This window comes from Pseudorasbora parva, chromosome 17 (genome assembly GCF_024679245.1).
Source record: "Pseudorasbora parva isolate DD20220531a chromosome 17, ASM2467924v1, whole genome shotgun sequence".
NCBI classification, from domain to species: Eukaryota; Metazoa; Chordata; class Actinopteri; order Cypriniformes; family Gobionidae; genus Pseudorasbora; species Pseudorasbora parva.
Window position 1 is genome coordinate 6,976,860 of NC_090188.1, and position 15,926 is coordinate 6,992,785.

The 15,926-nt window shown below is 36.7% G+C and overlaps 1 protein-coding gene across 2 annotated transcripts in view; it reads left to right on the forward strand.

Moving 5' to 3' along the window:
* The first annotated feature begins 6,170 nt into the window (after positions 1-6,170).
* Positions 6,171-15,926, forward strand: part of LOC137044850 (MAM domain-containing glycosylphosphatidylinositol anchor protein 1) — a 332,623-nt gene continuing 322,867 nt past the window's right edge. Inside the window, exons 1-2 of one of the 2 annotated variants that reach the window (XM_067421199.1) lie at positions 6,171-6,264; positions 12,759-12,878. The gene's annotated coding sequence lies outside the window, so the exon portion shown is untranslated. Of the gene's footprint in view, positions 6,265-6,547; positions 6,596-12,758; positions 12,879-15,926 lie in introns of those variants that run through there. The other variant, XM_067421200.1, reaches the window with a different exon arrangement.

A 15,926-nucleotide genomic window follows, 5' to 3' on the forward strand; every position in this document is an offset into this window, starting at 1 on the left:
TTTTGTAGCGATTTGTCACTTTTGATCAATTTAATGTGTATTAATTTCTTTGAGATCATATTCTGACCCCACACTTTTGAACATGGACACTGGGTAAACCAACTTTCTTCAATAAAGATTTTAGTCACATTAAATAAGTTAATAAATTGTATGTGTGCGGTACTGAAGAGTTTTTATGCGCAAGGGATTCTAAAACATGAAAATGCAGAGCTTGATCATGCAGGCCCACAGAGTTAACAGAGCTGAAATTGGAGCATAGCCAATGTGGTTAAGAAGAAACATTATCAACCAGCATAAGCCAAATGTGAATTTCTTTGACAAATAGGTTAGCTGTAAAAGCTGGAAGCACAACCACAGGACAGACAGAAATTAGCAGGCTAGAGGAATGGCTTCATAAATTCCCCTAGATGGAATGAACACCTGTGACCCAGTTTCAACAAAACCAGCATCACGAGCCCCACAAATATGGGTCTGACGGCGGGCGTTCATAAACTGCTGGTGTTTGGGTCAGTGATGTGAAACCTGGGGTTGAGAAGGTCTGAACCTGGATCCCAGGAGCACCGCGGCGGGTTCGGTGGTCTACGCTTTGTCAAGACGAACTAATAATGGCTGTGTCTGAAACCAAAGGACGCTGCATTACTGCCAAGTCAGCCAATGACAATGTTTTTTCTGTTTCATTTATTTTAGACAGTCAACATTTCATTGACATTACCTAAATATGGTGGCATGTAAAAGTGCACTTTCCATGAATATTGCACATTGTATTGTGCCTCCTGATGTTTTTATTAAGACCTATTAGATGCCCAAAGAACTATTATCTAACAGAAAGCATAAATAGCATGAAACAAATCTTTTTTTAAACAATCTTTTAAGTCCATGCAATGTCAATGTTTACATAATATGATAAAACCAACATATTTTTTAAATCTGCCACTGGAATGTTCTCATTCCAAATGTTAATTTTTGTAAATAACATAAGGCTTGTGTAATTAGACAAACTGTCCCACTTAGTGGGTGGGATATATTAGACAGCAAGTTCCTGGTCTGCAGTGGTCAGTATCTCAAAAGTGGTCCAAGAAAGGAACAGTGGTGAGTGAAGGCTGGGCTGTGTGGTCTGATCAAACAAAATTGCTGAAGTTAATGCTGGTTCTGATAGAAAGGTGTCAGAATACGCAGTGCTGCGCAGTTTGTTGCGTATGGGGCTGTATAGCCGCAGACCAGTCAGGGTGCTCATGCTGACCCCTGTCCAACGCCAAAAGCACCAACACTGGCACGTGAGCATCAAAACTGGAACATGGATCAATGGAAGAAAGCGACCTGGTCTGATGAATCGCGTTTTCTTTTTACATCACATGGATGACCGGGTGCGTTTGTGTCGCTTACCTGGGGAACACATGGCACCAGGATGCAATATGGGAAGAAGGCAAGCTGAATGAGGCACCATGGATGATACCTTGGGCACTGTTCTGCTGGGAAACCTTGGGTCCTGCCATCTAGGAGGATGTTATTTGACACGTGAAACTCCCCAGATCTCAATCCAATCGAGCATCTGTGGGATGGGCTGAACAAACCTCGCAAAATGTGCTCCACCTCACAACATACCGATCTTAAAGGATCTGCTGCTACCATCTTGGTGCCAAGATACCACACAGCACACTTTCAGGGGTCTATTGGAGTCCATGTCTAGACAGGTCAGGGCACACACACACACACACACACACACACACACACACAGTTAAAAAAAAAGAAGAAAAAAATGTGTTACTGCCATTTGAAATTTAGTAGCATTTCTATGTGAAAATAGATTTTCCTTGTGTGTGTCAATGTGTGTGTGTATACCCTCTTCATGGAAAATAGCTAACAGTTGTCAGCTGATGAATGTAAGGTAAGTGAACGATGAGTGTTCAATCTTCTCAGACATCAGTCTCGCAGTTCTGTGTCAGCAAAGAGAGAATCTCTAATCATATCTACACCTTCAGATGCAGCGCGGCTAGCCGGTGTGTTACACATTCAGCTGGGCCACTGCAGCACTGGCGGCAGATGGCCAGATCAATCAAAGAAATGGAGACAAAATATTCCTCACGAACAGAGATCTTTGATAAATATCTGGCTTATTGTGCTGAAACGTTAAAAAAGACTATCCATATAGTGTGCAGAGTTCAGCATATTGAATAAATGAATAAAGACCTTGGAGTGTAATCGGGTCATTTCTACAATACATTATTTTCATGTGCTTCTTATATGTTGAAAAAAATATTGAACAAATATTTGTATAGATGTAAATATTAATTAAGCCAATGTTTTCTACATTGCAATAAACATGGGGTACATTTTAAAGGGGTGGTAAAACACATTCTTTCGAAGGCTTGATTGTGTTTGTGGGGTGCACTGTAACATTTTCATGCTTTATTTTTCATACATTTTACCTTTATTTTGTACACAGCTCTGTCTCTCCTTGTAAAAACAGTCTGATAGTTTCCTGGTTCTAGGAACCTGGTCCCTCAAAAATACAAAATGGGCTCTGATTGGTTCGCTGGCCCAGCTGTGTTGTGATTCGCTAACCGCCTAGCACACTCCAGCCTACTCTTCTCCACAGCAATAAAAAAATGGCCTCGCCCTCCTTATTTAATATTCTCGAAAGAGGGGTTTATGTAAATATTGTAACTGCTGATGTCAGCGAGTCTGGAAGAAAAGGCTGTAGTTCCCAACCGGCCGTTTGCTTAGAAAGTGATAGAAAGTGATTTCTGTAAAAGCAAATATCTCCCTTTGCTTTAAACTTTTAGCGTTGTAACTTTGCAGATGTTTTTTCTGCTCAAACAGCAACATCCCAGCAAGCAATTTTGCGTCTAAAAGACGTCTAATAACCGTCTAAACACAGCCCAGACGTCTAGGCTAAATCAAGGCTAAACTTGGGCTGTCAGTGAAAATCTAATAGACGTCTAACCCTAGCCCAAGATTAGACGGCTACTGAATGGCTACATCTATACGTCTAATAGACAGCAAATATGGGTCTAGGCTAAATCAAGTCTAAACTTGGGCTGTCAGTGAAAATCTAATAGACGTCTAATCATAGCCCAAGATTAGACGGCTACTGAATGGCTACATCTATATGTCTAATAGACAGCAAATATGGATCTAGGCTAAATCAAGGCTAAATTTGGGCTGTCAGTGAAAATCTAATAGACGTCTAATCATAGCCCAAGGATAGACTAGTCATCAAATAGACAGCTAACGAATGACTAATATATATTTTTAATAGACAATAAAATGGCTAAAGGATTCTTTTCACTCAAATATAACGGGTTCTAAAAAAAAACAATCCATCCAAACACATTAAATATAAAGGTTTTATTTAGAAAGAGAATATTAACAACAGAGACAACTTAAGATAATACAAAAAGATTAAAACATAAAAATGACCAAATAATATGTCAAAAATAAAATTAAATATAAAATTAGGATAAGAAATATGGAATACTAACAATGTAATATATATATATATAAAAAAAAAAATTATATATAATATATATATATATATTTAACAAACCGTTGCTGCTGGGAAGTCGGTCATCATGGCATCTGCCAAATAAGAAACAAAACATTGCACAAGAAAAGCATTGCTAACATCATAATTGTTTACTTTATTTACAGTAATTGTGATGAGGTCATTCTCTTTTGCTTGGATGCGCACTAAAGCTGGGCTATAAAAGTTAAGATACATGTATGTGACATGTTTAAAGAGATAGTCATCATTTACTCACCCTCAAGTTGTTCCAAACCTGTATGGGTTTCTTTCTTCTGTTGAACACACACAAAAATATATATTTTGAAGAATGTTGGTAACCAGACATTTGATGGTTGATCATCTGATCAGATGGTTTCACTGTAGGAAAATAAATACAATGGAAGTCAATGGGGCCCATAAAGCTTTTGATTACCCAGGTTCTTCAAAATATCTTCTTTTGTGTTCAACAGACAAAAAGAAACAACTTGAAGGCGAGTAAATGACAGAATTTAAATTTTTGGGTTTAAAAGATATTTTAGCCATTATGTTGCATTAGAACAACGAGGCACATGATTGGATAAGCATTGAATGGTTTAAGGCCAAAGTGAATTTCTGATCTTCTGCTGCATTATGATCCATCCTCTCAGGTCATCTGGGACAGGTCTGCTTTCTGTCCCCCGAGTCAAAACTAAACATGGAGAAGCAGAATTCAGTTTTTATACATAACATATCTTGAACAAACTCAAAAAAAACCTGCAGTCCTGTGGCAACTCTTCATTTATTTTAAATCAAGTTTACTGCTTGCCACTGCCTTTTATTAACTGGAAAGGAATGATGATACATTTCTTACACTGCACTGTAAGTTTTACTCTCCTGTTATCATGTTTTTTATTTTATTTTTTTATAGAACAATGTCTTCTTATATTTGACTTTTTAAATTCCCCAATGTTGCTTGCTTTATGTAAAGCACTGACTTATTGGCTTGGTGAAATGTGCAATTCAAATTTGCCTTGCCATTTCAAAAAGACTCATATTTTCATATAATGATCCAAAGAGTAAAAGGATATTTGTGGCTTTCATGACAAATTATTATAGGTTGCACATGTTTCATGTTTATCCCCTTGAAGGTGCACATGTAGCATGCTAATCACATGGCTTTATTCTACAATATTACCTAGCTAAAATCTCACCGTTCATACACGATAACAAATAATATATATAATGAGCATATGTCAAGATGAAAACACAGATACTTACAAGGCCAAATAATGTCCTTTAACGTTTGCTGTTGCCCGTTGTTGTTCTCCGTTCTCGTCCTCCTCTTGTGTAAAAAACAATCCACTCCAACCGACAGAAATGTTTTTCGCGATATCTGCCGTTGCCAGTACAGGCTACAGTTGCCACCTAGCGGTTGAGAGTTGAATTTTTTTCTTCTTTTTTTTTCTTTTTTTTCAAATATATCTAGCTTACGATTTTCTTTGACTGTCTTACATTTTAAGTGAATGTTATGCGGGACAGCAAAGCTAAAACTAATTCAAATGTTTACAAATGGGTGGGCTAAAAGCAGACTACACATAGCCCGTCCAATTCAGAGCTAAACCGTGGCTATAGATAGACCATGACATGAAATGACACATCTTGCAGATATTATTGACAATGCGAACATGATGTAATATTAACCATATCATATGCTACATTGCCAAAAACTACAATTAATCAGTTTAGTCTTTTGACTAAAAGTGGGCTACGAATAGCCGGTCTGTATAGGAGCTAAACCGTGGCTACGCACAGCCATGAATATATCTCGTTAAAGAAATGAAACCAAACACCTTGTAATCACTGTTAACTTTGCTTATATGATGGAATATGATACATCTCACAAGTTATTTGGACAAACATTACATGTAACCAAATTAAAGATTCTTTTGGCTAAAAGTGGTCTACTCATAGCCGGACTATATCAGGTCTATAGTTAACCTAGACGGTGAAATGACGGCTATTGCTTGCTGGGATTACACACTAGCTAAAGTTAGAAAAGTGAAATCGTGTTTTACCACCCCTTTAAATAATTCTGTACGGATAATTAACTGTCAACAGGAAAGGTTAAAAAACAGTTAAACAAATTTGAGGTTATTTTAGTTTCTTTAATGAAAATGTTTCAAACATAATTTTCATAGCCTACTGATTGCTGACATGATAACTCCAAGGATATTCCCATTCCAGAATGCAGGTTATGTGACTGAAAGTGGGTCTGTTTAAGCGGATAACCTCAACCTTTGGTTCCAAATACGGAGGTAACTTTCAGGGTATGTTTGCTTAAGAGTTATTCAGATGTGTTTTAGGCCTACAGTTTGTTATAGTTATATAATATAAAGTATTTACATTCTAAAACACTCTTATAACAAGGTAATGTTTAAATGTTCATTTTCATCTCACACATTCAATTAATTAGCATCAATCAAACAATATAATCCTTATTTTCAGTGAATAACTGAATTACTTGTTTTATTACAGTGAATTAGAGTGAATGACTTATTAAACGAAGAGATCGAAATAATTATTGTACAACCACCAAATAGGTGGCGATGTGGACTAAATCGCCAATAAACAAATGAAGAAGAGGAAGTAGAATGGCGCGCTTTTTCTTAGCGTCCGAATCATCCATTCGTCGTTCTGTTGAGAATGTCTTGTGTGTACCGGCCGGCGGGAACACACTCTAAAGTTGTCACGGACGCGTTTTTGGAACCAGCATACCTCGAGTAAGTTATTATAACTTTAGTAGTTTGTATTTTTATACAAGTAATGTGTATTAAATGTTCAAAACAAAACTTGTAATTTTTGTAAAATACAAACAAACAGGAAGTGACATCATGAAATCAGCACAAATATTTATGCTGCCTTCAGGTGCTCTCGGAATTATCGTCAATACGAGTTTCCTAGGTAAAAATTGCACATGAACGCCCTCACATTTTGAAACTTGAATGCAATGATTTCGCAATCACGACGTCAGAAGTCGGAATTATCCGATGGCACGTGAAGGCAGCATTAGTGATGGATTTGATGAATCGCTGTGGTCTTTTGTGGTATAAGGTTTGTCTCACCATGTTGGATAAAATTACAAAAATGTTATCATTTCAAGATGATTGAAACAACAAAATAACATGAATGAACGATTGACATTTGACACCCTCATGTAAAATTCCTCACTGAGCAGTGAAAGAAACCTAAAACTTATCTTCAGAAAAAAGTATCACAGGTTCCGAAATAATATATTAAGCAGCACATCTAACGTTAGTTACCAGCGTTGATAATACATCATCATACAAGATGATTTCTGAAGCATCATGTGACTCTGAAAACTGGAGTAATGATGCTACAAATTCAGCTTTGATAACAGGAATAAATTATATTTTAAAATATATTAAAGTACAAATTAAAACCATTATTTTAAATTGTAATAATATTTCACAATATAAAAAAATGTATTTATTTATATATATTTTTGTTAAACAAATACAGGCTTGATGAGCATGACTTATTTAAAAAAACAATACATGGTAATAGTCCAAACATTGGGAATATATATATCTCAGATTACCCCTAAATCGCCATCACCCTCTTGATAGGATATTATAGCGCAGAAGCGGATTTGATGGCCGCTGTGTGTCCAGTTGTAATCCATTCAAACCCTGATCCTCTGACGGGCAGCGGTTGGCCGGTTGTTCTCCTTCCCAATTAGCCTCATGTTTCTCTTGCACTTCTTGCAAATGTTTTCCTGAGACAGAACAATTTGTTCTGGCTGATGGCAAGTGAAAGCAAATTACCACTGGATTAATGGAGTGAGTGTGTGTGTGGAAGCTCGTAAGGGTTCATGTGTGTATGAGGATATTTTTCTAATCAAATTAAGATGGCCAGCAGTGGACAACGTCCTTATTTACTGTCGTATTAGTCAGATATCTGGTGGAGGACGAGAGAAGAAAGACTGCAGGGGTGTCTAATGTGATTTGTGTTCATTATCTCTAAAAATCGAGTTGAAATTACATCTCTTGTTAATGCACACTTTGTTCAGTCCGAGTCTTAAATGAACAATCAATCTTGAGCTTTTAGTGTCGACAGTGACCTCTCTCATATCTCTCTTAATCTTATGCTTTGTGTGTGTATTTCTTTCTTTCCCTGACACTTGATCTATGATGTTTTTAACAGTACATATTGTAGACTATGTAAAACGTTTCTGGAGTGACATTTTGTTTTGCTATAAGTTTCTCCAGGAACATGTTTTACTTGGCAAAGTTATGTGACCCTACCTTTTAAAATGTTTATCATTGCATTATGCTTACATATTTTGTTATCATCTACTGTTTCATTATTTATTTAAATGAACAGTATGTATAGTATTCATTCCATGTCAACTTTACCAAAGGTCCCCGGCTAAAAAAAAAAAAAAATCTGGTAAATTACATAAATGAAGAAGAAAGCCGAAATATTTAATGTTATGAATGTATATTGATATATTAATCCAATCTTTTTTAGAGGGGGGTGAAGGAGTCAAATTACAGGGGGTAAAAATGACTTCAGAAAGATGGCAGCATCATTATTTTATTTGTACACAGAGATTGGTAGGTCTATTAGTGAAATCTGTTGACTTTATCAATCTTTGTTAGATTGTATGCCAACGCGACAGTTAAAAAATTGGAAAAAGCACTATTTTTTTTGCTAGAAGTTCGCATGCCTGTAAATCAAGAAGTATTAAAGATCTCTTCATATCCTCTTAGATTCTGGTTCTTAACAAACTTTTCTTGGTATCTTCATTTTAAAGGCCCTGTAAGGTTCAATCCCAGAAATATGGGCATGTTAATGTGGCTCCATGAGCAAAGTGGTCAATTGGACACATTTGTAGTGGTCAAAAACCAAATGTATGTGACTTTTCATACAGTTGATACTTTTTATTTTATTTTAAAAAAAAAAGGAACAGCTGAAGAACAAATAATGTTGAATCTAGAAATGTATCTCATGTTTTTCTGTCAACACAATTGCATAGACCCCTCGTAAGCAATTCCAGTCCTGGATGGTCACTGTCCTGCAGAGTTTTGCTCCAACCCTGATCATCTCACCTGCCTGTAGCCTTCTAGTAATCCTGAAGACATTGATTAGCTGGTTCGGGTGTGTTTGATTTGGGTTGGAGCGAAACTTTTGCCGGACAGTTGGCCCTCCTGAACTGGAATTGCCCACCCCTGGCATAGAACATCTGTCTGAGTGAGATATTTCAGTATGATATTAGATTCTCATTCTTAATAAAGTTTTTTTCTTAGCCCTATATGGTTCAATCACATAGATATGGGGGTTGAAAACCAAATGAGGGCACTTCTGATACTTATTGTGTTTAAAGAAGAATGTCTGAAGAACAAATAATGCTCAAAATAGAACTGTATCTTGCTTCCCAAAATTATCATCAAAACTGCAAACAACAGTTGAGTGCCAAATTTGTTTGGATGTATGTAAATCAAGAAGAGAGATCTTATAGATTCTTGTTCCTATGAAACTTTTCTTTGCTTGATGTGCCTCAACTTGACTATTTCAATGTACTTTTGGCACTCAGAGACGTGTGTTGTATGCAATTGTTTTGATAGAGGGAAACAAGATACATTTCTAGTTTCAACATTATTTATTCAGACATTCTCATTAAATGCAACAAGTATCAGCTATGGAGTAAACCACTTTTTTTTTTTAAATTGGTAAAATTCAACAAACTGAACTTGTACAGAGCCATGCAAATTAAGATTTAAAAGAAAAGTATCTCATATCATATTGAGATATCTTTAATACAAGAATATTCTATGCAATTGTTTTCATAAAAGGAAACAAGATACATTTATGATTTCACCATTAGTTGTTCTTCAGCTGTTCCTGTTTGAAAGAAAATTATATCAGCTCGATTCAGCTGTATGAAAAGTTACCCAAATTTGGTTTTTGGCCACTGAAAACGTTTACAATTTACTCTTACAGAGCCATACTGAGATCCCAATATATCTGTAATAGAGCCATATTGGGCCTTATAATGGACACTAAAATAAAGGTTTAAGAACCAGAATCTAAAAGGCTATGAAAAGATATTTAATACATGCAAATATCACACTAAAAAATTTGTGGTGGTTTTTGTTGGTTTAACTTAAAAAAGTAAGTAACCTGGTTGCCTTAAAATTTTGAGTTTATTGAAATTAAAAATTTGAGTTGATACAATGAAGGAAATTAGTTTAATAAATAGAAACTCAAAATATTTTTGTATCTGAACCACATAAAAAATTTGATAAATCATGAAAATAGCACTATTTGGCATGTTTCACTGCGTCATCAGAAATAACACACACACAATTACCCAATATGCTTACAAAATCTTTTAATAATATTTTAATAAAGGCTGTCGAATCTCAAAAAATGTTCATTGTATTAACTTAAAATTTTAATTTCAATGAACTCAAAATTTTAAGGCAACCAGGTAACTTTTTTTCTAAATAATTTTTTACAGTGCAGGCAAAAAAACACACAAGAAGTTCTTTTCCCCCATTTTTGAATGGTCACTGTTGGCATAAATGTAACAAAGATTGGTAAAGTCAACAGATTTTACTAATAGACCAACCAATCTCTGTGTAAAATATAATAATGATACTGCCATCTTTCTAAAGTCATGGTTCATTTAAAGATGGGCGTGGTTATAAAATGTCAAATGCAATACATAATGCTAATATGCTGTATGTGTGATGCAGATCCATTGATGGTAAGTTTGTTGACTTAATAAGAGGTGTTGATTTCAGAGTTTCATTTGCTCTTCATTAACACAGATTTCTGTTTCTTGAATGCAGTGAAATGCTGTAATCCTTATTTTTAACCCATATGTTTTCCTGCTGTTAACACGTGGTCAATATGTTAAGTGTGTGTGTTGAAACAGCTGTTTGTCTGACATCAGCACCCTTAATCGGTCATAGTGACTTTGTGATCCTTTTTTCAACATCACGCATGCTATCCTGTTGATGTTGAATATTGAGTGGACAACCAAAGGGAACACTGCATACAAAGGGGGTGACAAAATATGAATATGAAAATATGAATATATAGGGCTACAGTAGTGGCCAAAAGTTGTCCAACCAACGAAAATAGACATCTTTCTTTAATTTAAATATTATTTAACATATGTTAAAGATTTTGTAAGCATATTGTCTAGTTGTTTTTGGAGATTTAGGGTTCAATTCTTACTATTAACTAGCCCAGTTCATTCACTATGGAACCAAACAGAGATCAAGTTAGAAGCGACCAAACACCTCCACGTTTTCCCTATTAAACATTTCCGGATTAAAAAGGAGAACTATAATGTATGGTGGAATAGCACTTCTGAGAGTACTTCGACTCGGCCCAGTAAAAAGTCTCTGATTTTTCAGCCGGGACTTTTTACTGCGCCGAGTTGAAGTACTCTCAGAAGTGCTATTCCACCATACATTATATAGTTCTCCTTTTTAATCCGCTTAGAAAAGCGTCACGTTTTATTTTGTGTCACCATACTTGGATCGTTCAACTATTCGTGTAACTGTATTTAAAATGTGGGGAAAACGTGGAGGTGTTTGGTCACTTCTAACTTGATCTCTGTTTGGTTCCATAGTGAATGAACTGGGCTTAGTGGGCTAAGCTAAATGCTATCAGATCGTCACCGCGCGTCAGAGAGATTAAGTGCACACACTGAGACGAGAGAAGGATGTGTCAACTCGTTTTAGCTAAGGGACTAACATAGTTTAATATGAAAAAGCGGTGAAGTATCCCTTTAAAAGACTATCTCCGTTTGCATTGAACTTTCAGCGCTGTAACTTTGCAGATTATGCTGTTTATGCTCAAGCAGCAACATTACACACTCACTAAAGTTAAAAAAGTGAAATTGCATGCAACCACTCCTTTAACCAAGCTCGGTGTTTTGTTTTTCCTTTACATTTAAAATATTTTACAAATATTAAATATTTTCCTCATAATGTAAATTCTTACATTTTCTTTCACTTGCCTGTTAGTGTTAAGTAAAAATAGCTAATAAGTTAATTGAAAAGCTGTAGCCTAATTTTTTTTTTACATGTAATGAGACCAATTATTTTGTAAATCATTACATGAAATGTTGCATTGACTGCAATTATTGACATAAGAATAGTTATAAGAAGCGTTTGTATATCCTGATAGTTTCATAAGTCAGTCTCAGTGTTAACTTTTGCTTTTGTCTTGCTTTGAATGTCAGAAGTCTGGTTTGGTCCACTTTGCAGCTTTTCAACGGTAACAGGAAGAGAAAGCTTGACCGAAATGTACAACGGCCAACCACATCTGGGTCAGTCTGAAATAGATCATATCACAATAATAGACTGCTAGAGAAAAACTCATTCAAAGGTTACATAGAAAACATTAAAAGGGCTGGAAATGTGTGAAGAAATTGCAATCAGAATTTCTGCCTGGCCAAAAGTAATAAGTGATTATTTCACATACTGATAGAATATGTTTAATTGCTCCTACTGTACATGACTTTGACTAAAGTCTTTTAAAGATTCAAAACCTTGAACTTTGGCAAATCCAGTGTATATAATTTTATATCATCTCATTGTGCATGTTGCTCAAAGCTACGGGTGAAGTAATTTAGCAGACCAGCTGCAGTTTTGAGGTTACAGAAAGAGGTTCATTTCTGTTTATTCTGAACAATATTGTCAGGAATTCATTCACAAACATTTAATCTTTCTGAAATAAGTCTCTTATGATCACCAAGGCTTCATTGATGTGATTAGAAAAAAACAGCAAAAACAGTAATATTGTAAAAATATTTTTAGAATTTAATTTTTTTTTATTTGAATATATTTTCAAATGTCCTTTATTTCTGTGATGCCAGCTATGGAATTACTTCTGTGCCAATAATAATGAAAGTGCATTTTCAAGCATCATTGCTCCAGTCTTCAGTGTCACATGATCCTTCAGAAATCATCTAATATGATGATCTGACCCTCAAGAAACATTTCATATTCTTGTTACAGAACAACTGTTAATATGTTTGTGGAAATCTTGATGTGTCATGATTCGTTGATAAACAGAAAGCTCAAAAACAGCTTTTATTTGAAATAAATAGACATTTGTAACATTATAAATGTCTTTTAATCAATTAAATGCATCCTTTGCTGTATAACAGCATTAATGGCGTTAGCTTAGGACAGTAGTGAATGGTAATTGTACTTTAATTTTATTTCAGCTATCAGATAGAAATAAAATGTCTGGAGTAGCTCTGCAAAGTGTTCGCTCAGGTGTCCTTCTGGTGATTGTGTGCGGACGGCTCCGTTGCTGCTGTTCTCATGATGTCCATGATAATAAGGTTTGCAGTGAATTTCAACATTTTAATTTCTCCTGTCTCGCCCCCTCTGTCTTCCCCTCCCTCTCCTCCTCCTTTTTTCTCATCTTCCTCCTTCTCTCCGTGTCTCGGTGGCTTTTGTTATTGATTTTTCTGTCCCCTGGACTCTTAAAACAAACCAAAGTGGAGGAGATTGTTTTCTTTGGAAGGATTCTCTCTCTCTCTCTCTCTGACTCTCTCTCTCTCTGACTCTCTCTCTCTGACTCTCTCTCTCTCTCTCTCTCTCTCTCTCTGACTCTCTCTCTCTCTGACTCTCTCTCTCTGACTCTCTCTCTCTCTCTCTCTCTCTCTCTCTCTCTCTCTCTCTCTCTCTCTCTCTCTCTGACTCTCTCTCTCTCTCTCTCTCTCTCTCTCTCTCTCTCTCTCTCTCTCTCTCTCTGACTCTCTCTGACACTCTCTCTCTCTCTCTCTCTCTCTCTCTCTGACTCTCTCTCTCTCTGACTCTCTCTCTCTCTGACTCTCTCTGACTCTCTCTCTCTCTGACTCTCTCTCTCTCTGACTCTCTCTCTCTCTGACTCTCTCTCTCTGACTCTCTCTCTCTCTCTCTCTCAAGATTCAAGATTCAAATAGCTTTATTGGCATGGTGAAGGAAATCTTTACATTGCCAAAGCATTCATAACACTATACGAAATAAATAATAATACAAATAAAATAAAATAACATGAAAATAAACATAGCAATAAAAATGTCCAATCTTCTAATATTTACAAAGTGGTTAGCTCTGTCCTGCTGGAGGCTCTTTTGTCGTGACAGGACTTCACGTATCTGGCAGCCAGGTTTGGGTTCGCTGGGCTTTCTCCGAGCAGGAGTGGGAGTTTGTCCATATTTGATAATTGAAGGAAGTCGTTCTGATGGGTTGTGAAAATGGGATAGAATGTGTCTCTAATGTTTTTATAATTGGGGCAGAATGTCAGGAAATGTAGCTCTGTTTCCAGCTGCTTCGCTGTGCAGTGAGGACACAGTCGCTCTTCCTTCGGCAGCCAGGTCTGTCTGTGTCTGCCTGTCTCTATGCTCAGACTGTGTTCACTGAGTCTGTACATGCTCAGGACTTTCCTCAGCTTAGGGTCGCTCACTTTACTCAGGTATCCTGCCAATTCATATTTTCTGTTTAGGGCCAAATAGCATTCCAATTTACTCTGTTTCTCTGTTGCAACTGTCCAATGTTTGAGGTATTTTTCTTTTTGTGTTTTAATGATTTGGTTTGGTCTGGCTATGTTTTTATTGTCAGTTTGTGACGTCAGCTCTAAGACCAGTCGGCCGAGGGCGTTGTTCTCTGGCTTCAGCTCTCGGTAGGTCAGGGCTTTGTGATGGAGGGTCTGTTCATCGCTACTTTTTAAGTGGGCATGGAATTTAATGGCTCTTTTTTGAATGGTTATTACCAGGGGGTATAGTCCTAATTCTGCTCTACAGGCATTATTTGGGGTTTTGCGCTGAACTCGTAGCAAGATTTTGCACAGCTCGGTCTGCAGAGTCTCTATTGGGTGTTTGTCCCATGTTGAGAACTCTTGGTCTGAGAGCGGACCCCAGACTTCACTCCCGTACAGCGCGATGGGCTCTATTACGGTCTTCATTATTTTTAGCCAGATTCTGATTGGGATGTCAAATTGTATATTTCTCCTAATAGCATAAAAAGCTCTCCGTGCCTTTTCTCTCAAGTCCTTAACAGCTTTTTTAAAATTCCCTGTGTTGCTAATATTTATGCCGAGGTAAGTGTAATCCTGTGTGTGTTCGAGGGGCATGTGGTTTAATTTGAAACTATGATGTTGGTCTTGGCGGTTGGGTCTCTTTTGGAAAATCAATATTTTAGTCTTTTTGGGGTTAACTGATAGAGCCCATGACTGACAGAAGTTGTTTAGGAGGTCTAGATGCTGCTGTAGACCCTCTTTAGTGGGAGACAGCAGCACCAGATCATCAGCAAACAGAAGGCATTTGACTTCAGTGTCCAGTAGAGTAAGGCCAGGTGCCGCAGACTGATCCAGGGCCTGTGCTAGTCCATTTATGTAGATATTGAACAGCGCAGGACTTAAGCTGCAGCCCTGTCTCACTCCACGACTCTGAGGGAGGAATTCTGTGTGTTTGTTTCCCATTTTAACTGCAAATTTGTTGTTGGTGTACATTGATTTGATGATGTCATAGGTTTTTCCTCCGATGCCGCACTGGATTAACTGAAGAAAAAGACCTTCATGCCAAATGGAGTCAAAAGCTTTTTTGAAATCAACAAAACATGAGAAAATTTTACCTTTGTTCTGGTTGATTTGCTTGTCAATTAAGGTATGGAGGGTGTATATATGGTCTGATGTGCGATATTTTGGTTGGAAGCCAATTTGACATTTGCTCAGAACATTTTTGTCTCTGAGAAAATGGCCTAGTCTGCCGTTTAGGATGTTGCAGAAAAGTTTGCCTAGGTTGCTGTTTACACATATACCACGGTAGTTATTAGGGTCAAATCTGTCTCCGTTTTTATGGATTGGGGTTATAAGACCTTTGTTCCAAATGTTGGGGAATATACCTAAACTCAGGATGATGTTAAAGAGCTTGAGAATGGCTAATTTGAATTTGTGGTCAGTGTATCTAATCATTTCATTTAGGATGCCATCGACACCACAGGCTTTTTGCGGTTTCAGGTTTGGTATTTGGTCTAATAGTTCAGCTAGTGTTATTGGAGAGTCTAAGGGGTTCTGGTAGTCTTTGATGGTTGATTCTAAAACCTTTAGTTTGTCACTCAGGGCATTTTGTTCCTGATTTTTGTTTATGTTACTAAAAAGGTTAGAGAAGTGGTTTATCCAAACATCTCCATTCTGAATGGCTAGTTCTTGATGGTAAGATTTGTTTAGTGTATTCCAATGTTTCCAGAAGTGGTTAGATTCTAAGGATTCTTCCATTTCCCTGAGTTGAATTTTTGTGTTCTGTTCTTTTTTCTTTCTTAAAGTATTTCTATATTGTTTAAGTTTTTCGTGATAAAGATGACGGATGTTCTCATTGTCAGCATCTCTGTGTTTCTGGTTGGATAGG